The following is a 17,756-nucleotide window of genomic DNA, read 5'->3' on the forward strand; positions in this document are numbered from 1 at the left end:
AAGATCATCTCTCCTACTGGAACCTGCTACAAGAACCACTTCTGAAACTATACAGTTTTTCAGTAGACAATATAAACAATTAATGCAGTTATTCAGTGACTTCCTGTATCCAAGAAGTAGACAGAACTATAGTTAGTGGCATATCATACTGGACCAATCTGTGCTTACAATTTTCCTGACCTCCTGACAATTCTTAGAGCTGAAAACATAAGATCTGACACTTTGAATTAACTAAAGCATATTCCAGTGCTAACTAGAACACCAGCATGACTGTTACTAGTCATTTTAGCCAAGCTTCTTTGCTATCCTTGATTTACTGCAGGAGCTTAATTTGCAAGATTGCTATAATCAGACAAGAGGTATCGAGGGGGCTGAATGATTTGAAGTAAGAGAACTTAAAAACAAAACAACAAAAAAAACCCCAAACCAAATACCACAACAAAACAAAACCAACCAAACAAAAACCAAAAATGTGAGCTGACACTTCTCTACTATGGAAACAATGCAGGAATTGGGTGTCTTTACCTCTATGTTCTGTCCATTCCTCTGAAGCAGTACTGTAGAAACATAATGTAGGATCAAAACAGAATTCTGAAAGCTATGCACAGTACAACTAAAGACAAAAGCATCTATAAAGAGCCATACTTAGCCATGACTATACAGACAGCTTCCCAATATTCAGACTAGAGAGGGGTGCCTCAAATACTGGTACTGCAGAGCACAGGTGTGGTGAAGAACGCCAAAAAGTTGACTGCTTACTGAAGTCAGTTCATCTTCCAAAAGTACTTAGGCAGTGAACCTCTTACACGGAGTCTCCACTCAGTATCCCACTTGAGATCATGACTTTAACAGAATGGCTGCTGATTTTGTAGAAATACCTTAGTCTGCGAAAGACAAATACTGCCAATAGGACTGACAAAATATAAATTGATCAGATGAGAAGCAACTGACTAGTGGACTAATTAGCAGCAAGGAACAGAATTATGCAAAGCCTCCAAATTCCAGGCAGAGATATCAATTACATTTACATATTACAAATCACCTTGCTGATGAAGTGCAAGCTGGAAATACAAAGTCACCTTCAAGTATTCAGCATCTTAAAGCACATTTACAATGGGGCCAGTGGGGATATCTGCTTGGTTCACTGCAGTAATTTAAAATGTGCACTAATACTTGAAATGTTTCTGTGACAATTGAGCACCCAGCTAAAGTGGCTGAGATAAGCCTTTGACAATTCTAGATAAGAAACACTAAGCAATTAAGAGAGGTATCCAAACACTAACCTTAAATTCCACTTAGGTTGACTTTTCTCCTGCAGCTTCCATCTTTCAAGCTTATAACTGAAAGCACTAGAAAAGTCCATCCTGCTACATAAACCACAATTAATTCTAAATGCAAAACGTGTATTTTGTTTCCAAGCCAACAGTGAGCAGATGAACCCAAAAAGTAACAACAGTCCACAGGAACACTGACTTGATTTTATTAGATTTGGCTCAGCACCACTACTACTGGATCCAAACCGTCTCCTGCAGAACAATTCAAGTAACAACAATGCAAAACACTTTGCTCCAGCAGGAGTGGTTTACAGATCAGATGTGGTACCATTCCCAAAACAAGTCCACGTTTTTTGCATGGTGCTATATTATGCTAGAACAAATCTTCTCAAAACCTAATATTAAGCAAGCTTTACATGATACCAGCTTACATACAGCAGAACGAGGACTAATAATGACTGCACATGAAGCTGAGCTGACTTCAGGCAGAACGGGCACTTCTGTGCTGAGCCTCCCAGTGCTTCCTGTTCCAGGAACACATGTCCAAGCTGGTTCTGTACAGCAACCGCTTATTAATTTTGGTTCTGTGTCAGGCAAAACTAGTTGCACCATTACCAGAGACAAACTAACTTTGGAAACATTAAAGCCAGGTTTTCTGTAGTGCTGTGCCATGCCATGCCAATTCCAACATACCTAAACTACTTTTGGATCTACAGCATGGTTAGTCCACAGTCCAAATAATCTGGCAACATATAATTGTGCGTTGACATTACACATATACGGTCAATATGGATTACAAAAATTTTGCACAGTATAAATTATGAAGTTATATAACCAGACATAAAGCATACTGCACAATAAGCAAGATTGCTTTTAGGCTTTACCAGCCATCAAATATAACTGCTGCTTGAACTCCCTTACCCAGTACACAGAGTAGCAGATTCAAAAGAAAAGTGTGAAATTTCAGTATCGCTTACCTTTAAAAGATGATTTTATAGCAAAATGCTTTTATTGTATAAAAGATGACTCAAATCAGAATCTTTGTTTACTCTGTGTATACAACAAAATCTGACCCACTTTAAGGGTTTTTGCATCCAGGTTGTAAATAGATCTATCACGCACATCCACAGGTAAATTAAGCTGGATAGCTAAAAACTCATACATGTACCCAATTTTGATTTCTGGATGACCAAACACGTTCTCTGTCAGCAAGGCAAATTTAAGCCTGCAGAGCATTACTGGGTAGTCCTCTGTTACAGTTGTATAAACACACATGTGCGCGTATGTGCTAACTGCAGCACGTTTGGACAGCTCAGAAAGTATCCCAAGAATAAGAACAAAAAAGTCAAAATACACCATTTCTCTGGCTCAGTTAAATTTAAAAGTCAGACTAAAGCAGGCATAGGGACTGAATGGCAGCTGTACTGCAGTTTAACATATTAGGTTAACAAGCAGCAAGTAGGCTAGCTGACAAGGACATAATTGGCATTAAAGGTAACAGCAGCACATCTAATTTCCAGTGCTACAGTCACTATCTCAAGGGTGTTTTGTTAACACTGAAGTATCAATGACTGTACAAATAAAAGTAAAAACATTGATGTAAGACAGCCTAAGATATTCCAGAATCCTGTGGTACATTTTGTTACTTTCTCATGTATTATTCTGACACGAGGCTTGGTCTCACTCAGTGCAATGTGTCCTGTTCAGTTTAATGGCAACTTGATTCCCCTTTCTTAAAGCAGAATACAAAAAACTATAAAAGGTTCATTTTTGTTATTATTTGTTACTATTACCCTTCCTCCCAGGCTCCCCCTTCAAACCCAATTGTTCAAGGGACACGCTCTAACAGTAACTGCTTCAAAGTCCTGCAACCTGACAAGCCAACAAAGAGAAAAGGCAATCATGTGTTTAACATGGTCATCAAACTGATGTAGAACCTCCATGCTTACAGAAGTGAACATGTTTAAATGCCTTGCTGGACCAAGGCCAACTCAGGACTAAGCCCCAAAAGAGCAAGTCTGGAAAGAAGAATCAAATCCAGGCCTTCCATATGGTATAAAAGAGCATTAACTGACACAGGGTTGGCCTATATTTTGTCAAATTGTAATTTGTTTGGTTTTATCCATATATTGGCATGCCAAAGCAGGCTCAAAAAGGACCACGAACAGGAGGAGCTCCAGAGACTTTTTACTTAGGGGTTCAGAATTGAAAAGGTAAAGACAGAGTCAGCGGGCAGAGAAGACGCCAAAACTCGAATATCTCTCATCCTTATTTCCACAACTTAGTCCTCCAACCACTTAATTTTAATGAAAGTGCCAAAATCCTAGTTCTGCAGAGCATTTTGCCAAAGAACCAAATCACTTCAGACAAAACACAGTCAAGAGCTGATACTGAGGTTTTTGTGTGTTTTTGAGGCATTGCTGTACCCGGCTAAATGCAACTTGCAAGAACATCCTAACTGTTCAAATGACTCATCAAAATCCACAGGAAAAAAACAGAGCAAAGAGTGTGTAGTTACACCTGGGGAGTGGGAGCTGCTTTTATTTTTACTAACCCAGAAAAACTCCTTCCACATTCTGCTCTCCTTCTCAGCCAGGATGGGAACAGAGCCCTTCGTCAGGGTTAGCTTAGCCAGCAGCCTCTCTCACACTGGCAGCTGCTTTTATACATAGCTGGGAGACTTAAGAGGTAGAGCAAAGCTTAGCATTATCGGCTCAAGCCCAGGACTTCAAAAGGAATAAAGTTTTTTCTCACTTTGCATACCACAACAACTCAAACTCCCCTGTGCAATGAACTATGCCCTTTTCCCCTTCCATCCAGCCCCCACAATGAAAAAGAATCTTTGCCATGCTCTCTAACTGGCAGAAACTTCCAGTCCAGACTCAAACAGGCTTAATGCAGATATACTCTGCACATAGCTGAGATCCTCTCTTTTGAGTCATGATTTACTTGTATCTATGCATTTCTCCTACTTTTTAAAAACTACTTATAACAATGTTTGGGGCAATTTTCATGTAATTCCTGTATATCTAGAATAATGTTTTTAATTGCTCAATCATTTGGTGTCAGCTGATCTCCCGCAGACACCCTGCCATATTGCTGAAGGTGGTGCGTAAGTGATAAAAACAAAATGGGTAAAATCAAGAGAGGTGTATAAAGGAACAGACCAGGCAGAAGTAATCAAAGGTTTTTTCAGCCCTGCCCATCCCTGCACCCACACCCACTCCCCCACCTCACCCCCCAAAAAAAACCCGAAACCACAAACATTTCAAGTTCCATGACTAAAGTCACAGATGGCACCAGTGGCACTGGGATGGGACAATACCAGAGAGCTCAGTAAAGCAAAACAACAGAGGCCCTCTCACCATGGATACCCACACACCACCAATAGGCAGTCTTACATGAATTCAAAAAATGCAGAATTCATACAAGTTTTGGTACAACAAAAGTCAACAAACAGCAGAAGAAACAGCAGAATGTCTCTGATTTAACAAAGGCAAGCAGAAATTGGGTGGACAAATCCATAAGGACCTGAACAGATTGCCTAACTAACATAACCTTTACCTAGACCCTACCTCCTAATTCTGCTTATTAAAAAACCAAAACAAACAAAAAAACCAACCTGTGCTGTTCACCCCAAATTCCCTTCCATGTCATATACTTAACCTGAGGTAAGAGTAGAACAAGCATTCCAAGCGGGGAGGCAGATGCACACCAGGGTGGGTCCTTTTCACTCCAAAATTAGATTATTAAGACTATTTTAAACAAAGTTTTAATCAAGTTTACCACATCATTTTCTCATAGTAAGTACTTACATAGTGCAAAATTCCTATCAGCTTTCTTCTTTGCTAACCCTAGTCCTTAAAGCTTTCTTTGTTTCAGTAAAATAATTTTCTAATGAACTTAAATATCCAGAGAAAATGCATGATCCAGGGCAGGTCTGAAACAGGACTAGCTTTTTGCTGCCATTTCATATTTCAAAGTAAAGTTGACTTTATCACTTACAATTATTAAAAAAAAAGTTTTAAGCTTTCAACCTCCCATTTTCTGATCACACTTACATAGAATTTCAATTTCTCTCTCCCTCCCAACATCAGAAAAGTAAAAATTATAATCATTGTTTTGTATCAAGATGCTCAATTTGGATGCCTGCTGTGCTCTCATTGACACTTTTCCTACAGGTGCTCCAGGCAGTGCAGAATTAAGATAGTGAATTGCTACCACCCTTTTGCTTTTAGTTTTTGTCACTGCCCAATTCAAAAGAATTAGAAGTACAAAGCACAATCTTCCATGGCTGACAGAGGAAGAAGAGCTACAGAAATAAATGAGACAACAAAGCAAGAGGGAAGAAAAATTACAGAGAAGTGCAGAGAAAAAGGATAGATGCAGATAAGCAAGGGCCACTTAACAGATTGGAGTCTGTCATCTCTCCCTCCAGTTCTGGTAGAATTCGTGCAGAGCAATATTTGGGTTATCAGAACAGAGTAAATGGAGGAAGATGGAAATAGCAGAACTGAAGGAAACAAAACCAAGCTTTTTTTTTTTTCCCAGACAAAAATGGATGGGAAGAAATAAAGAAAAACAATAAATGGAAAGCAAAAGATAGATTTATAAGATTTGCATTGATTACAACACTAATCAACCTCTTCTGTACTGTACAGCAGTGTTAAAAAACCCTACCACCACCACCCCTTACACATACATACCAGTACACACAGAAACCAATACATGTTGCTGTTAGTAGTCAAGCTGCTGTATACTTAATACAGAGGCAGATTTACTGAACTGGTATTTCTAAATTAGTGTTCAAATGCCACAAGTGCCATACCTAAAGCATATGAAGCCCCAAATATCTAAAACTTGAACACAAAAATGACAGTTTCAGATGCAGATATCTTGCTATTAAAAAAACCCTGAATAATTACATATGAATTGTCACCTGGTCACTTGCGCAAATAACATCCTATCTTTGCACTCTCTGCTCAGGCTGTGAGCACGCTGAGGGGAGGGAAGATTGTGGCACCATCTCACTCCTGACTTAGGTAAGTGGGAATCCCACTCACAGGGATCAGTTGTTCCAGCTACTCCCCCATAGACAATTTTAAGACGATTATTCTACATCATGAGATGCTTACTGCTTTTGCATGCTACTGTAGCACTCTTTAATAAAAGGCTCAAGAAAGAGGGTATACCATACAGGTTTAAAAAAAAAAAAAAAAAAAAAGATGTAAAAGAAAAACCACAGAATTTATGTATTGTGTGATTTGACAGGGGAAGAGGTTTGTGGGGCTATGTCCTCCAGAAGTATCCAACACAGGGCTTGTCTCAATTAGATTCAAAGTCCATACTGTTTCAGAACATTTTAGAACTTTTTTGGAAGCTAAGGGTGACATAGTAAATGACATATGCCGACAGAGCACGTACAAGCTCAGTTGTCTTATTATTAGTAACATGCTAGTCAATACATTCTGAAAAAGAACACATACTTCTAAAATGTAGAACAGATGCACTTACATGACCTCCCCAGTTTGCATTTTAGAGGACGCAGATACAAAACACTATCCTATACCAGTTCAGGTGATTTTCTGGAGTACATGTTTGTAAGATAATCACGCAAACAATCAAAAAAATTTCCATTATAAAAGAAAAACCAAAGCATTCATAAAAGAGCATCAGTAACTCTGCTCAGGGTTTGTCAGGTTATTTTGTTTGTTTGTTTTTTTTCCTCCTCTTCCAGTTTCAGAAAAAGTGAGAAGTTCTGAACAGGGTCATTCATGATACTGATTCAGCTGCTGCCTTGTCTTTCAAGAGTGGCAGACCAGTTTTTCTCGTTTGTTTCAAGACAGCAATGCAATGGGACAATAACTTCATCTGCCGAATTAACTATTGTTGGGCACCCACCTCGAGGCAATTGGCTTACCCTGTGCAAGCACTTTATTACTACCCTCCTACTTGTTTATATTTCTCAAAATGCAGCATATTATTCTCTTCAACTGCAGTTGCTTCCCACATGTTCATTCATCTTAGTTCGTCTCACTGGATTTCTTCAACTGTGTCTCATTAAACAGTCTGAATTTTTCTTTCCAGCTGCATGCTAGGTTGACTTTCAGTGAAACTAAGGTAGATTTACACCAATGAAAGGAAAACAGAATCCAGTCACACAGTCTTAAGATTTAAGAGACAATAAAGCTTTCTAGGCTATGAATTTTAATGCTCAAAGATTAGCTATTCATCTTAATCTCAGTTTTACCCTTCTAGGACAACACAGTTATTTAGAGAGTTCCTGATAGGGTTTTTACTAAAGACATAGTTCCAAAGGATGGGATGAGCCAGTAGAACAGCACCTAGTTCCCAACAGAACAAGGTCCTTGCCCCAAATCCCTAGCACATTTATTTTGTGTATGGAAGCGCACTTTGTCACTCCTGAGCTGATTCAGTTCACCAAACTATCAGACATAAACCCAGGAGAAAAGAAAAAGGGACTGTTTCCTGTTCAGTTCACAGAGCAAGTCAGCTTAACAACAGGTCTAACGAGAGTCAAAATAGAAAGGAGTAAGCCCACATCACTGCAAGCTGGGAACGGAGGGACAACCAAGGCGGGGGGCAGGGGGGAGCTGTGCAGCTTCCACCTTTCACAGAGACTAGACCACCTCTGCTGCTCCTGGAATTAGTCCCTGACTTTTACTACCATAGCTGTATATTTAAAGCCAGCAAGTGAAATTCTGAAGATTCACAGCTGATCCCTTGTTACTGAGCCAGTAATTAATGATATGTTAGTTCTTCTGAAATACTGTTACAAGAATTCAAACTTACTAGCAGTAAACATTTCAAAATGTTCAAAATGTCAGGAGACATTGGATCCCCAGTCTCACCTTATTCCAAACTGACCAAATCATAGAATTGTTTAGGTTGGAAAAGACCTTTAAGATCATCAAGTCCAACCATAAACCTAACACTGCCAACTCCATCACTAAACCATGTCCCTAAGTGCCATGTCTACATGTCTTTTAAATACCTCCAGGGATGGGGACTCAACCACTTCCCTGGGCAGCCTGGTCCAATGCTTGACAACCCTTTCAGTGAAAAAATTTTTCCTAATACCCAATCTAAACCTCCCCTGGCACAACTTGAGGCCATTTCCTCTCGTCCATTGCTTGTTACTTGGGAGAAGAGACCAACATCCACCTCGCTGCAACCTCCTTTCAAATGCAAGAGAAATGCAGGAGAAATATTCCCTGGCCTGACAGCCGCTGTGGCCCGGTAAAGGACACAAACTGATAAAGCAGATGTATGAAAACATAACATAAAACACTGACAGAAGTGGGCAAAAATTCAATAGTCATACTGAACATGATCACTAGTCAAAACATTCCCGGAAATGTATCTCTCTTTGCAAATAAATTAATAAGAACTCCGTATGTTCTTAAAATAAACTTTTCACATCCTTTCCTCCTCTGGAACTGGAAGAATTCTGGTTTCTCAAAGATCACTCTCCTGGTCTATTTCTCCAAAATTAAGCCTCCAACTCTGCATTCAGCAAATGGCCATTCCAAGCTGAACATGACCCTTGGAGGCCAGCAGATTCTTTTGCATCTCACCCACCCCAGCAATTAAGAGTCGGGCTGCGCCTCCCACTGCCTGGCTACAAAGAAGAGTAACAAAGGATACAGCAACTTCATCTATTCTGTCCCACCCTCAAAGATCCTTGGTATGGAGGGAACCGATTCCAGAATGCATCTGCCATGACTCCAGTAAAAAGACTTCAGTTTCCACCTTAAAACACACTTTGAGGTGCAGTTGACACAGTTTTGAAAGGGAAAACAGACTGATAATGTTACAACCTTAAAATAAGGGGAGAAGCAGGAAAGTAAGTTGCTCCTCTCAGGCATAACACTTTTTTGAACTGCTCCTGGGATGACACCTACCATTACTTCCTTAATCACAGCAAAATAAAGTTTTTGTCTTGCCATTCATGAATAGCAAAAAGTTATTATGAAGTTTCTAAGCTGTTTTCAGAACAGAAGTATTTCAATTATTTTGGCTTTTGAAAGTTTTTTCCCCATGTCATAACCTTCGTAGCACTTAGAACTGAAAGATTTCCTTGGTTATCACGTCCCCCCGTCTGCTATCACCAATTTATAATCCTTCATAAACTGGTCAAGCTCCAGCTTTTTAATGTTCTCTTACATTCACTGAAGATACTATGGCATTTCCAAAGCAGTGAAATATCAGTCCACACATTTTTTTACCCAGTATCATATTGTAGCCTACTCAGTCACTAGAATCACCCATAGAATCAGATAACTGTCAGAGTGTTTTATGAGTCTGTTTTTTAAATGAGAAGATAAGTAATTAGATCTTTAAAGACTGTACTGTAAGATAAATTTTAAAGTTACTGAATGTAAAAGCTTCATTACCACAGCCTCTTCGAAAGATTAATTTTTTCAGTTGCAGCTGGTTGCTCAAGGGTATACCTAAATAATTATTTCATGAGGCTAAAATGAAGGCTCCTCTCCAGCACATCCTACAACAATAATACTCTGCTGCTGGTGTGTAGAAAGTGTATTTTGCATAGGCCATTTGAGAATCTACAACATTTTACAGATGAGCAACGTAATTTCAGCACACAGGGAGAATAAACTCTCAACTCAAGCAAAGCTCATTAGGACTTAAAAACGACCAGCAAAACTAGGAATGATCAAATATCAACACCCTGAGACAGAGTTGTGGGGTTGGTTTTTTTTTTTTCATAATGTTGTTATATGTCTTCTCAGTATAACTGGGTAGCCATTAAGTGTGAAGAACAGCTATGAAGTGAGAGAAATGCTATTGAAGAAAATCAATATTAAGTGGTACTTACCAAGTTATTTTCTAGTATCCCTTTTTATATCTGAAGGATCCCAAACAGCTTCAGAAAGCAATCAGATTCTAATTGTACAGTGATTAAACTGAGAAATACCAACTGTTCTACACTGAAACAAAATATTTATACATTTCTTGCACTTTAAGTTCAGATGTCGGCAAAATAAATCCCAGAGTAGTACTAATCAAGCCAATGAGTTATGGTAATTTTACCTATGAGAACACAGACTTTGGGTCAAAGTTTCAATACTGTTTCGGGTTAGCCTCCTTCTGCAGTAGCATAGTCAAAGATTTCCCCATTAGCAAAAGATTCAACCAAAAGACATTCACATACTGTCACACACCGCCTCTGTGCCACAGCTAGAATGCAGTGAAACACTTTCCCTCCCTCTTGAATATAATGTTCCTGCTAGAAGAGAGGCAAAAAAAAAAAAAAAAATCATGTGTTTCATAAAACAGTTTCCATGCAAAGCAGTTTAAAAGCTTCAAAACCTATGACTGAAGTAGTCAGCTGCACACCTTTGCAATACATGGAAATGGCCTACAACAAACCAGCCTGGGTATAAGATACACTGTTGCACCTTACTGGTAGCAAGAGGAAGCTTTAGAATTGAATGGGCATGAGAAGAATATCACAAGACATGTGCAAACTACATGCTAGGTCCAACAACTGGTGGCCTTCAGGAATGTATCCTATTTATCTGATTGCTTCCACCTTCTCTTGGTTAGGATAAGACACAGTTCATTTTAGTTAATAGAGCCACAAAAGTAGGATGACACAAATATTCTGCTTAGCTTGTATTTTGTAAACTTGAGCACGCATGTGGCAATGGAATCAATTCATTTACCACCCAGTCAATTTTTCCACTTTGAACTTCAAGCACTGCCAGCAAATCTCATTAATCTAATCTGAGTAGTAAAAAAGTTTCTCCAAAATTCATTTTCAATAATGTTATAGTTACAGTGTCCAAATCTTTGTTTTAAAAGACTTACAACAAAAATAACATTCAAGGTAAATTTTGCAACATTCAACTTAATATGAAGCTAAGACCACAAACACTGCTTTAAAAAGCCCAACCATACACTTGGAAGTAGGTGATAGATTACTTTTTCATTAATCCAATTCTATTTCTAGCAAACCAGAGTTTAAAAAATTTCACAGGAATCCTCTTTTCTCAGGGAGATGAATGACAGTGTGCATTCACAGCCCTGAAACATACGCTAAGGCAGAGACACAGAGTCCTTTAAAAAAAATTAAAAGGAGTATATGATACATGATTTAAACACCTACAACTTTGATCCTGCTTTTTCCTCCCTCTGGATATCTCCTTTTCCCATCTCTGCTTCTGCACGAGCATTAATTTGTGACACAAACTATGCAACTCATTAGTACAGGCCACAGCAGCTACCAAAAATATACATTACTTTTAAAAGCAATTAACCAAATTCATGAAAGAAAAAACCCACCGCACTTACAGAACAGAAAGACTATTGCTTTTGATTAAATAAGCCCGTGGCCAGAGATACTGCCATACGCTTGGACTATGCACATATTCTGCCCTATGCATCTGCCACTGGAAAACACCACTGTGCTGAGTTGATTTTTGACCCCAGCCAGCACAGATGCTCCTCAGCTCTTGTTTCAGTTGCAGGTGTCAGCGTAGCTGGTAGGATGGCACCCAAATCCGACCAACAGGAAAACGTGCTGAATCGCACACGAGGCCCTCTCTGGTTTTAAATCAAAACAGCATTTCTGAGACACGGCCACCGGGAACCCCAGCTTCTGTGCTTGTGTGCACAACTTCCACCATGCTCCTGCCACCTTCTCTCAAGGGCCATAAACCCATCACCTCCTGTTGTAACGACAGTTCAACTTGAAAACCCTCACCAGTCCCCACTGCTCCATAAACAATGTTCGCTGCATTGGTTGTAATCTCCATTGCTTGTCTGATTAACGGGCAGCTTGTCTGACAACAGCTACTGAAAGGTTTTTCTGGCAGTTTTCTGTTCAACCCAGCAGATTCTCAGACTGCAGACACAAAACCAAAATCTAATGAACGAGTTTACATTTAGCCTTCCAATTCAATCAGTTCTTGCAGGCCTATATATTATCAGCTGTTACTCCTCTATTTCATTTATTATTATTTATTATTAAAAATTAAGTCAACCTTACCTGAAAACCCTCTTTGTTTTAAAAAATGTTGGGATGTAACAAACAATGATACACAGGAAAACATCCTGTCAGCTGAGAATTTGATCCTTACAGATTTTGTTCTGCAGTTTTATTTTGTATTAGCATGACTTTTTCCTTATAAGTTTGCTGCCATCGCAATGGTGGTTTTTCCTCCAAATTAAACATAAACCCACTATGTTGATAATGCTCACTTTTATTATGAAAATCATAATCACTTTTGTTTGCTTTTTTTTTTTAAGACTATCATAAAATCTCCTAATTTCTAACACTGAATTTACCAAATTTCCTTCATTCAGAATGGTCACAAATTCCCTTAGGTTTCATAGGGCTGCTACCAAGCACAATTTACACTGACTTAGTAGTAAGGGAAAGCCAATTCTGGAAAGATATCTATTTACTATTTTTATTTCAATGGGACCAAAGTTGAGAAAAATAGCTGTCACTATAATCAGAAAACTAGTCTTACTTTTCTATTTCATCATGCCCATGGCCTCTCCTATCTACCATTACACACTGCTAACTTCCCTGCACTGTGCTTAATTCTTCAGGGCAAAATATGCACTTATCTAATTAGACTTAAGACACAAGCAATGACAAATAAGTCAAGATGGTTGGACAAAACATTCTTTATGACACACCCTGAAACTTTGCAATGAATAGCCCACATTATGTGATATATATGCAAGTTTTTTCCTTGTTTGTCTTGAGCTGAGAAAGACCAAGTATCTTATGCATTACTAAAGCATTGCATACACCTTTATACTTACCCAAACTGCCAGGCAGATGCATCCTTTATAGACCTATCCCTTAGCATCATAGTGAGAGCAAATTCGTATGCTACTGTATAGTGATGAAAGATTAGAAATAAGAACTGTTTGAGTTAGTTATAGCATATCATTGGCTCCTAAAGGCCATGCCATGTAGCCTCCAACTGGCCCAAGGAATCCTATGAAAGAATAAAATCTAAATCATATAATACTCTTTTCTATTAATACTAACATTTTGTGAAGCTCAAGGCAGTTTAAAAATTACCTACATCAGTAAAATAGGATCTTCGCCTATAATATTAATTTCAGGTAACTGATAGCAACCACATTTTCACTGGATTGCTCCTAAAATCAAACTCACTGCTGAATGAAAAAGACAATTCCCTCCTCACAAGTCTGAGGCTTCACAGTTTTTGTACTTTTTTTTTTTTTAAACCAGAACAAAACTCAAAACCCTACAAACCTTCCACCAGAGAGAGAGAAAAAAAAAAAAACACACCACCACCAACAACAACAAAAAAACCCCAAACACACACAAAACCACAGGAAGAACACAGCTGAAAGGAAGCATGATCTTAAGATCCTACGTACAAACTAAATAACTTTTAAAGAGGGCTTTTATCCATTTTGTACCTTTTTTCATTCTGAAATTCCTACCTGAATCTAGGAAAGCTTTCCTTAGAAAAGTTTAAATGAAAACAAAAATATATGGGAACATAATTATTTCAAATGCATTAGTATTTTCTGATAAAAAACATTATCGACTCTAGTCCCAACTGGTATTGCAGCCTTAATCACAGATAAACTTAAACTAGATACTCAAGCTCTTAGGTTAAGAAATTAGAAATTTTTTTTTAATTACTATTGTTAGCTAAACCAAGGGGAACTCAAACATACTAGCATAATTGATGACTTGAATTAACATGGAGTAGGAACTAGTGCAAACTAGAAAAAGACTTCACACCACTGCATTAGCTGATGTCACTTCCCACCATCAGTGACTGTAGTGCCTTTCTATTAGCATAACTAGATTTTAAGTCAGGGACAGAAGAAACAACTAACTGAAAGCTGTACGTTGCTATAAACAAAGTTACAGAATGAGATTGGACAATAGTTTAACAGTTGTTCTTTTGTCTTCTGTCAGGAGAAACAAACAGATTTGCCTTTATTGCGTAAGATATTATATTCTAACACTACAAACCATCTGAAGAACAGCTCTTACCTACAGCAACTGATTGAGAAATAGTCATTTTGGCAATCAAAGCTGCTTCCATACAGGCACAGAACCATGGATGAGCTGTAACTCAGTACATGTGAAAGCTGATACTCATTCAATTTTGGATACAGTGCCATCTGTCTTGAGAACATGTAGTTCTTCTGGACAAACACCCTGCTAGCTGAGCTTCTAGACAAGGTTTGACATTCAGAAACATTTTAATGATCTGCATTGGATAAAGCAGGTTTACAACACTTTCAGAGCTGCCAATTAATTCCTTCACACAGTGGAAACAATAACATATTAAATACTTGTCAACATCAGTGTATCTACAGCCCCTCAGTTTCCTGAAGATACTTTGAAATGATACTTTGGGAACTTGTACAACATATTACAGAGATACCAGATCCCTCCCTAACCCTTACAGAGCAGCACAGGTTAATATGAGAAGAATATCATCGCTTCCAGCTTGACAAAACAGAAGTCTCCCATTCACAGGTCAGCATCAAGAACTGCAACAAACTGCATCAAGAAAGAGGTGGAAGAATGAGTATGTAGCATTAGAGGGGAGGATGAGACCAGACACATTCTACATGAAAGGCTGCTGAAAGACGGTGTTCATTTTCATAAAGCAAGTGTTTAGAGTTTTAAAAATAACAAAACACAGCACAAGAGTTTACCAGATAGTTAATACTTGGTTAATATCTACCAGCTATTCCTATTTTTCTTGATCAGTTTCAAAGAAAACCTGGGTATATAAAAAACAGGAACTAGTGATTATTGTAAAGTATCATTTCATATTTGTTCCCCTCTCTAATGTTATTTGACTGATATGAATGGCCTACCTGATGTAACTAACACAGCTCTGGAAATCAAACATAGTGTCAGATTTCAAGCTTGTCTGCACTAATCCCAGTCTCATTTCACGCCCACACATCAGGCTCCCTCCTACTAGGTAGCTTGGGCTTCTCTTACACACACTACTTCCTTATGTCAATCTTGCAATTAACATCCACATCTCCTCCCCAAATGATGCCAACTCTTCTATGAAACATTCAAGCTATGAAGACCACACCCCCCTTCAAGCTCTTTCATCAGCCCCTTTTGCAGCCTGAGAATAAGCTTCTCTTGGGAAGGCAACTCATCGTGTTCAGCCCTTTTCACCTTGTAAAACAGCTTGTCTAATAAAAAAGGGACATGTACGATGTTGCATCAAGAACCAAATGATACTCATCCTTGTAGATCAGGTCAGGGAGGAGATTTATCTGAATTTTCATCTGTCAGCTGACTAGTTTCACTGCAGAGTAAGGTGAAATAAGATGATCCAACGACAAACCAGAGTCTAGGAGCCTCTACCCCTTATTCAGGTTTTTTTGTAAAAGTATTTCTAAAGTTTCTGTGCTCAATTTTTAAGCACAGATAGAGAAGACAAGTCTTTCCTCCTTCAACTCTTTCTGTATCCTACGGTGTACCTGTTAGAGTCAGAGGAAAAAACGAAAACGTACATTCTTCACGTGACAGGCTTTGCAACTATTTCATATCCCATAGTCCAAATGACACAGAGATATTCTGAAACAAAAAAAGAGGAGTCTTGCCAACTCAAGAAAATCCTGGCATACAGTCTTCTGGCTTCTCGTCATTGTGCCACTGGCAATCTGTCACTGACTTATAGGGTATGTAGGTCACATACTGTTCTCCAGAAGTTACAGGGCACTAAGAGACAGCTAAAGTGCATATGATAATTGCCACATATTCATTTCACATATAAGCAATTACTGTGGTTGCCACAGGAATATTATGCAAATGTGAGTATACTGTATAGGTGTGAACAAGAAGAGAACTGAAACACCACACATTGACAGGATGCTCCAGAGCCCGCGTTATCTAAATGCGGCTCAGTGCTACTAGAGCCTCTATTTGACATTTTAAATAAGACTGAAGTCGAAAGCCCGCTTTTCAGAAGACAGGTGTCTATACTGCAAAAACCTGTCATGACACCCAGCATTCCAAATTGAGATCTCATGGATCAGCAAACAGACTTCTACTATGAATTACCTATTACACACACACACACACTTACTTTACCTGCAATAAAAGCATGTCAACAGGTCAGCAAGGAAAAACTTGCTCTGGCAGCTGTTCCATTTGGTGGAAAATCTAGATCTAAGGTTTCTTCAGCTGACACCATTCAGCAGCATTCAGCTTTCCACTACAGACAAGGAAAGGCAGAGAAAGTAGAAAAGTAAAAATTACCATTCTCTATTAATAGAAAGTAACTGCCCAACACTTGAATTAAATTTGGCAGTTTAACAGCTGAGGGGAAAAACTCAAACCATCTTAAGGAGAACAAGATGATAAAATCTCAAGTATACAAGAGAAGCAGTAACAAAGTGTATTCCACAGCATGAGACAGGTCCACACAGACAAGATCAGAGCTTTCAGGCCTTCCACCACTACCTTGATGAGAAGCCCTTGAAAACACCAAGGCCATAGTCAGCTATGAGCCCACAGCACTGCAGAAGCAATCCACGTTTCACTTCATTGCTGCCTTCTATTCACTGCTGCAACCCAAAAACATTTGCATCTATGCACTTGTGCATCACACACTGAATGTGTTTGGGGCAATTAAGAAACTGTTCTGGTTAAAAAGTAACCACTGAGGAAAAAAAAATAAATAACATGCAAAAGCAGAAAAAAGTGGTGTGACTGAATGCTAAAGCTGGCTACGCTGCCAAGAAGCTGATTATAAAACTCAATTTTCAGACAGGAAATGCTTCATAACAACATTTTGTTAAACAAGCTAAACACATGCAAAGGCAAAGGAGGAGAAATCCACACCTTTCTGTCAACACTGGAGTCATTTATATTAAATTTATATTTGACATGTAAAAAGGCTGCACACATACAAAAAAAAGCAAGTATGAAAAGGGTGTCTATTCATTTACACAGTGCTTAGCATTCAAAATTGATTTTACAGACATCCTGCTAACCTGTCTGGCAGAAATTCCTCCAGACTACACAAATTAATTCAAAACAGGGAGGCTGTCAGTTTTTCTCTCTTATAAGCAAGGAGGTAAAATTCTGAAAGTTTTCGGCATGCTGAAAGGAATCATGCAAAAGCTAAAAAGGTATATACCTCAAGGGAGAAAATAATTATTTTGCATAAATATAATTTTTGGCCAAGAACTCGTAGTTTAAACCAGGTTCTTATATAGCTTTCCCATCAAAGTAGCATGAACAAAACCACCCCAAAATTAAGAGCTTATGGGTAGACACTATCAGTTTTTAGATCACAAATATAACATGGTTTCAGTAGAGGCTAGACTAGATGATCCAAGAGATCCCTTGCCGTCTTATGATCCTGAATTTTAGGGATGATTATACCAGGTTCCTCCACAGAGGTAACTAGAAATCTCATAACAGTCTTTTAGCATCATTTTTTC

The 17,756-nt window shown here is 38.6% G+C and overlaps 1 protein-coding gene across 4 annotated transcripts in view; it reads right to left on the bottom strand.

The window, feature by feature from the left end:
• FHIP1A (FHF complex subunit HOOK interacting protein 1A) overlaps positions 1-17,756 on the bottom strand; it is a 93,280-nt gene that overhangs the window by 61,175 nt on the left and 14,349 nt on the right. For 2 of the 4 annotated variants that reach the window (XM_087736437.1, XM_087736435.1), the window contains one exon: positions 16,399-16,522. The exons of the other annotated variants lie outside the window; for them this stretch is intronic. The gene's annotated coding sequence lies outside the window, so the exon portion shown is untranslated. The remainder of the gene's footprint in view (positions 1-16,398; positions 16,523-17,756) is intronic. 4 annotated transcript variants of the gene reach the window in all.

Source organism: Nipponia nippon, unplaced genomic scaffold (assembly GCF_047370975.1).
Source record: "Nipponia nippon isolate SJK-2023a ecotype South Korea unplaced genomic scaffold, ASM4737097v1 scaffold_6, whole genome shotgun sequence".
In the NCBI taxonomy this organism is placed as follows: Eukaryota; Metazoa; Chordata; class Aves; order Pelecaniformes; family Threskiornithidae; genus Nipponia; species Nipponia nippon.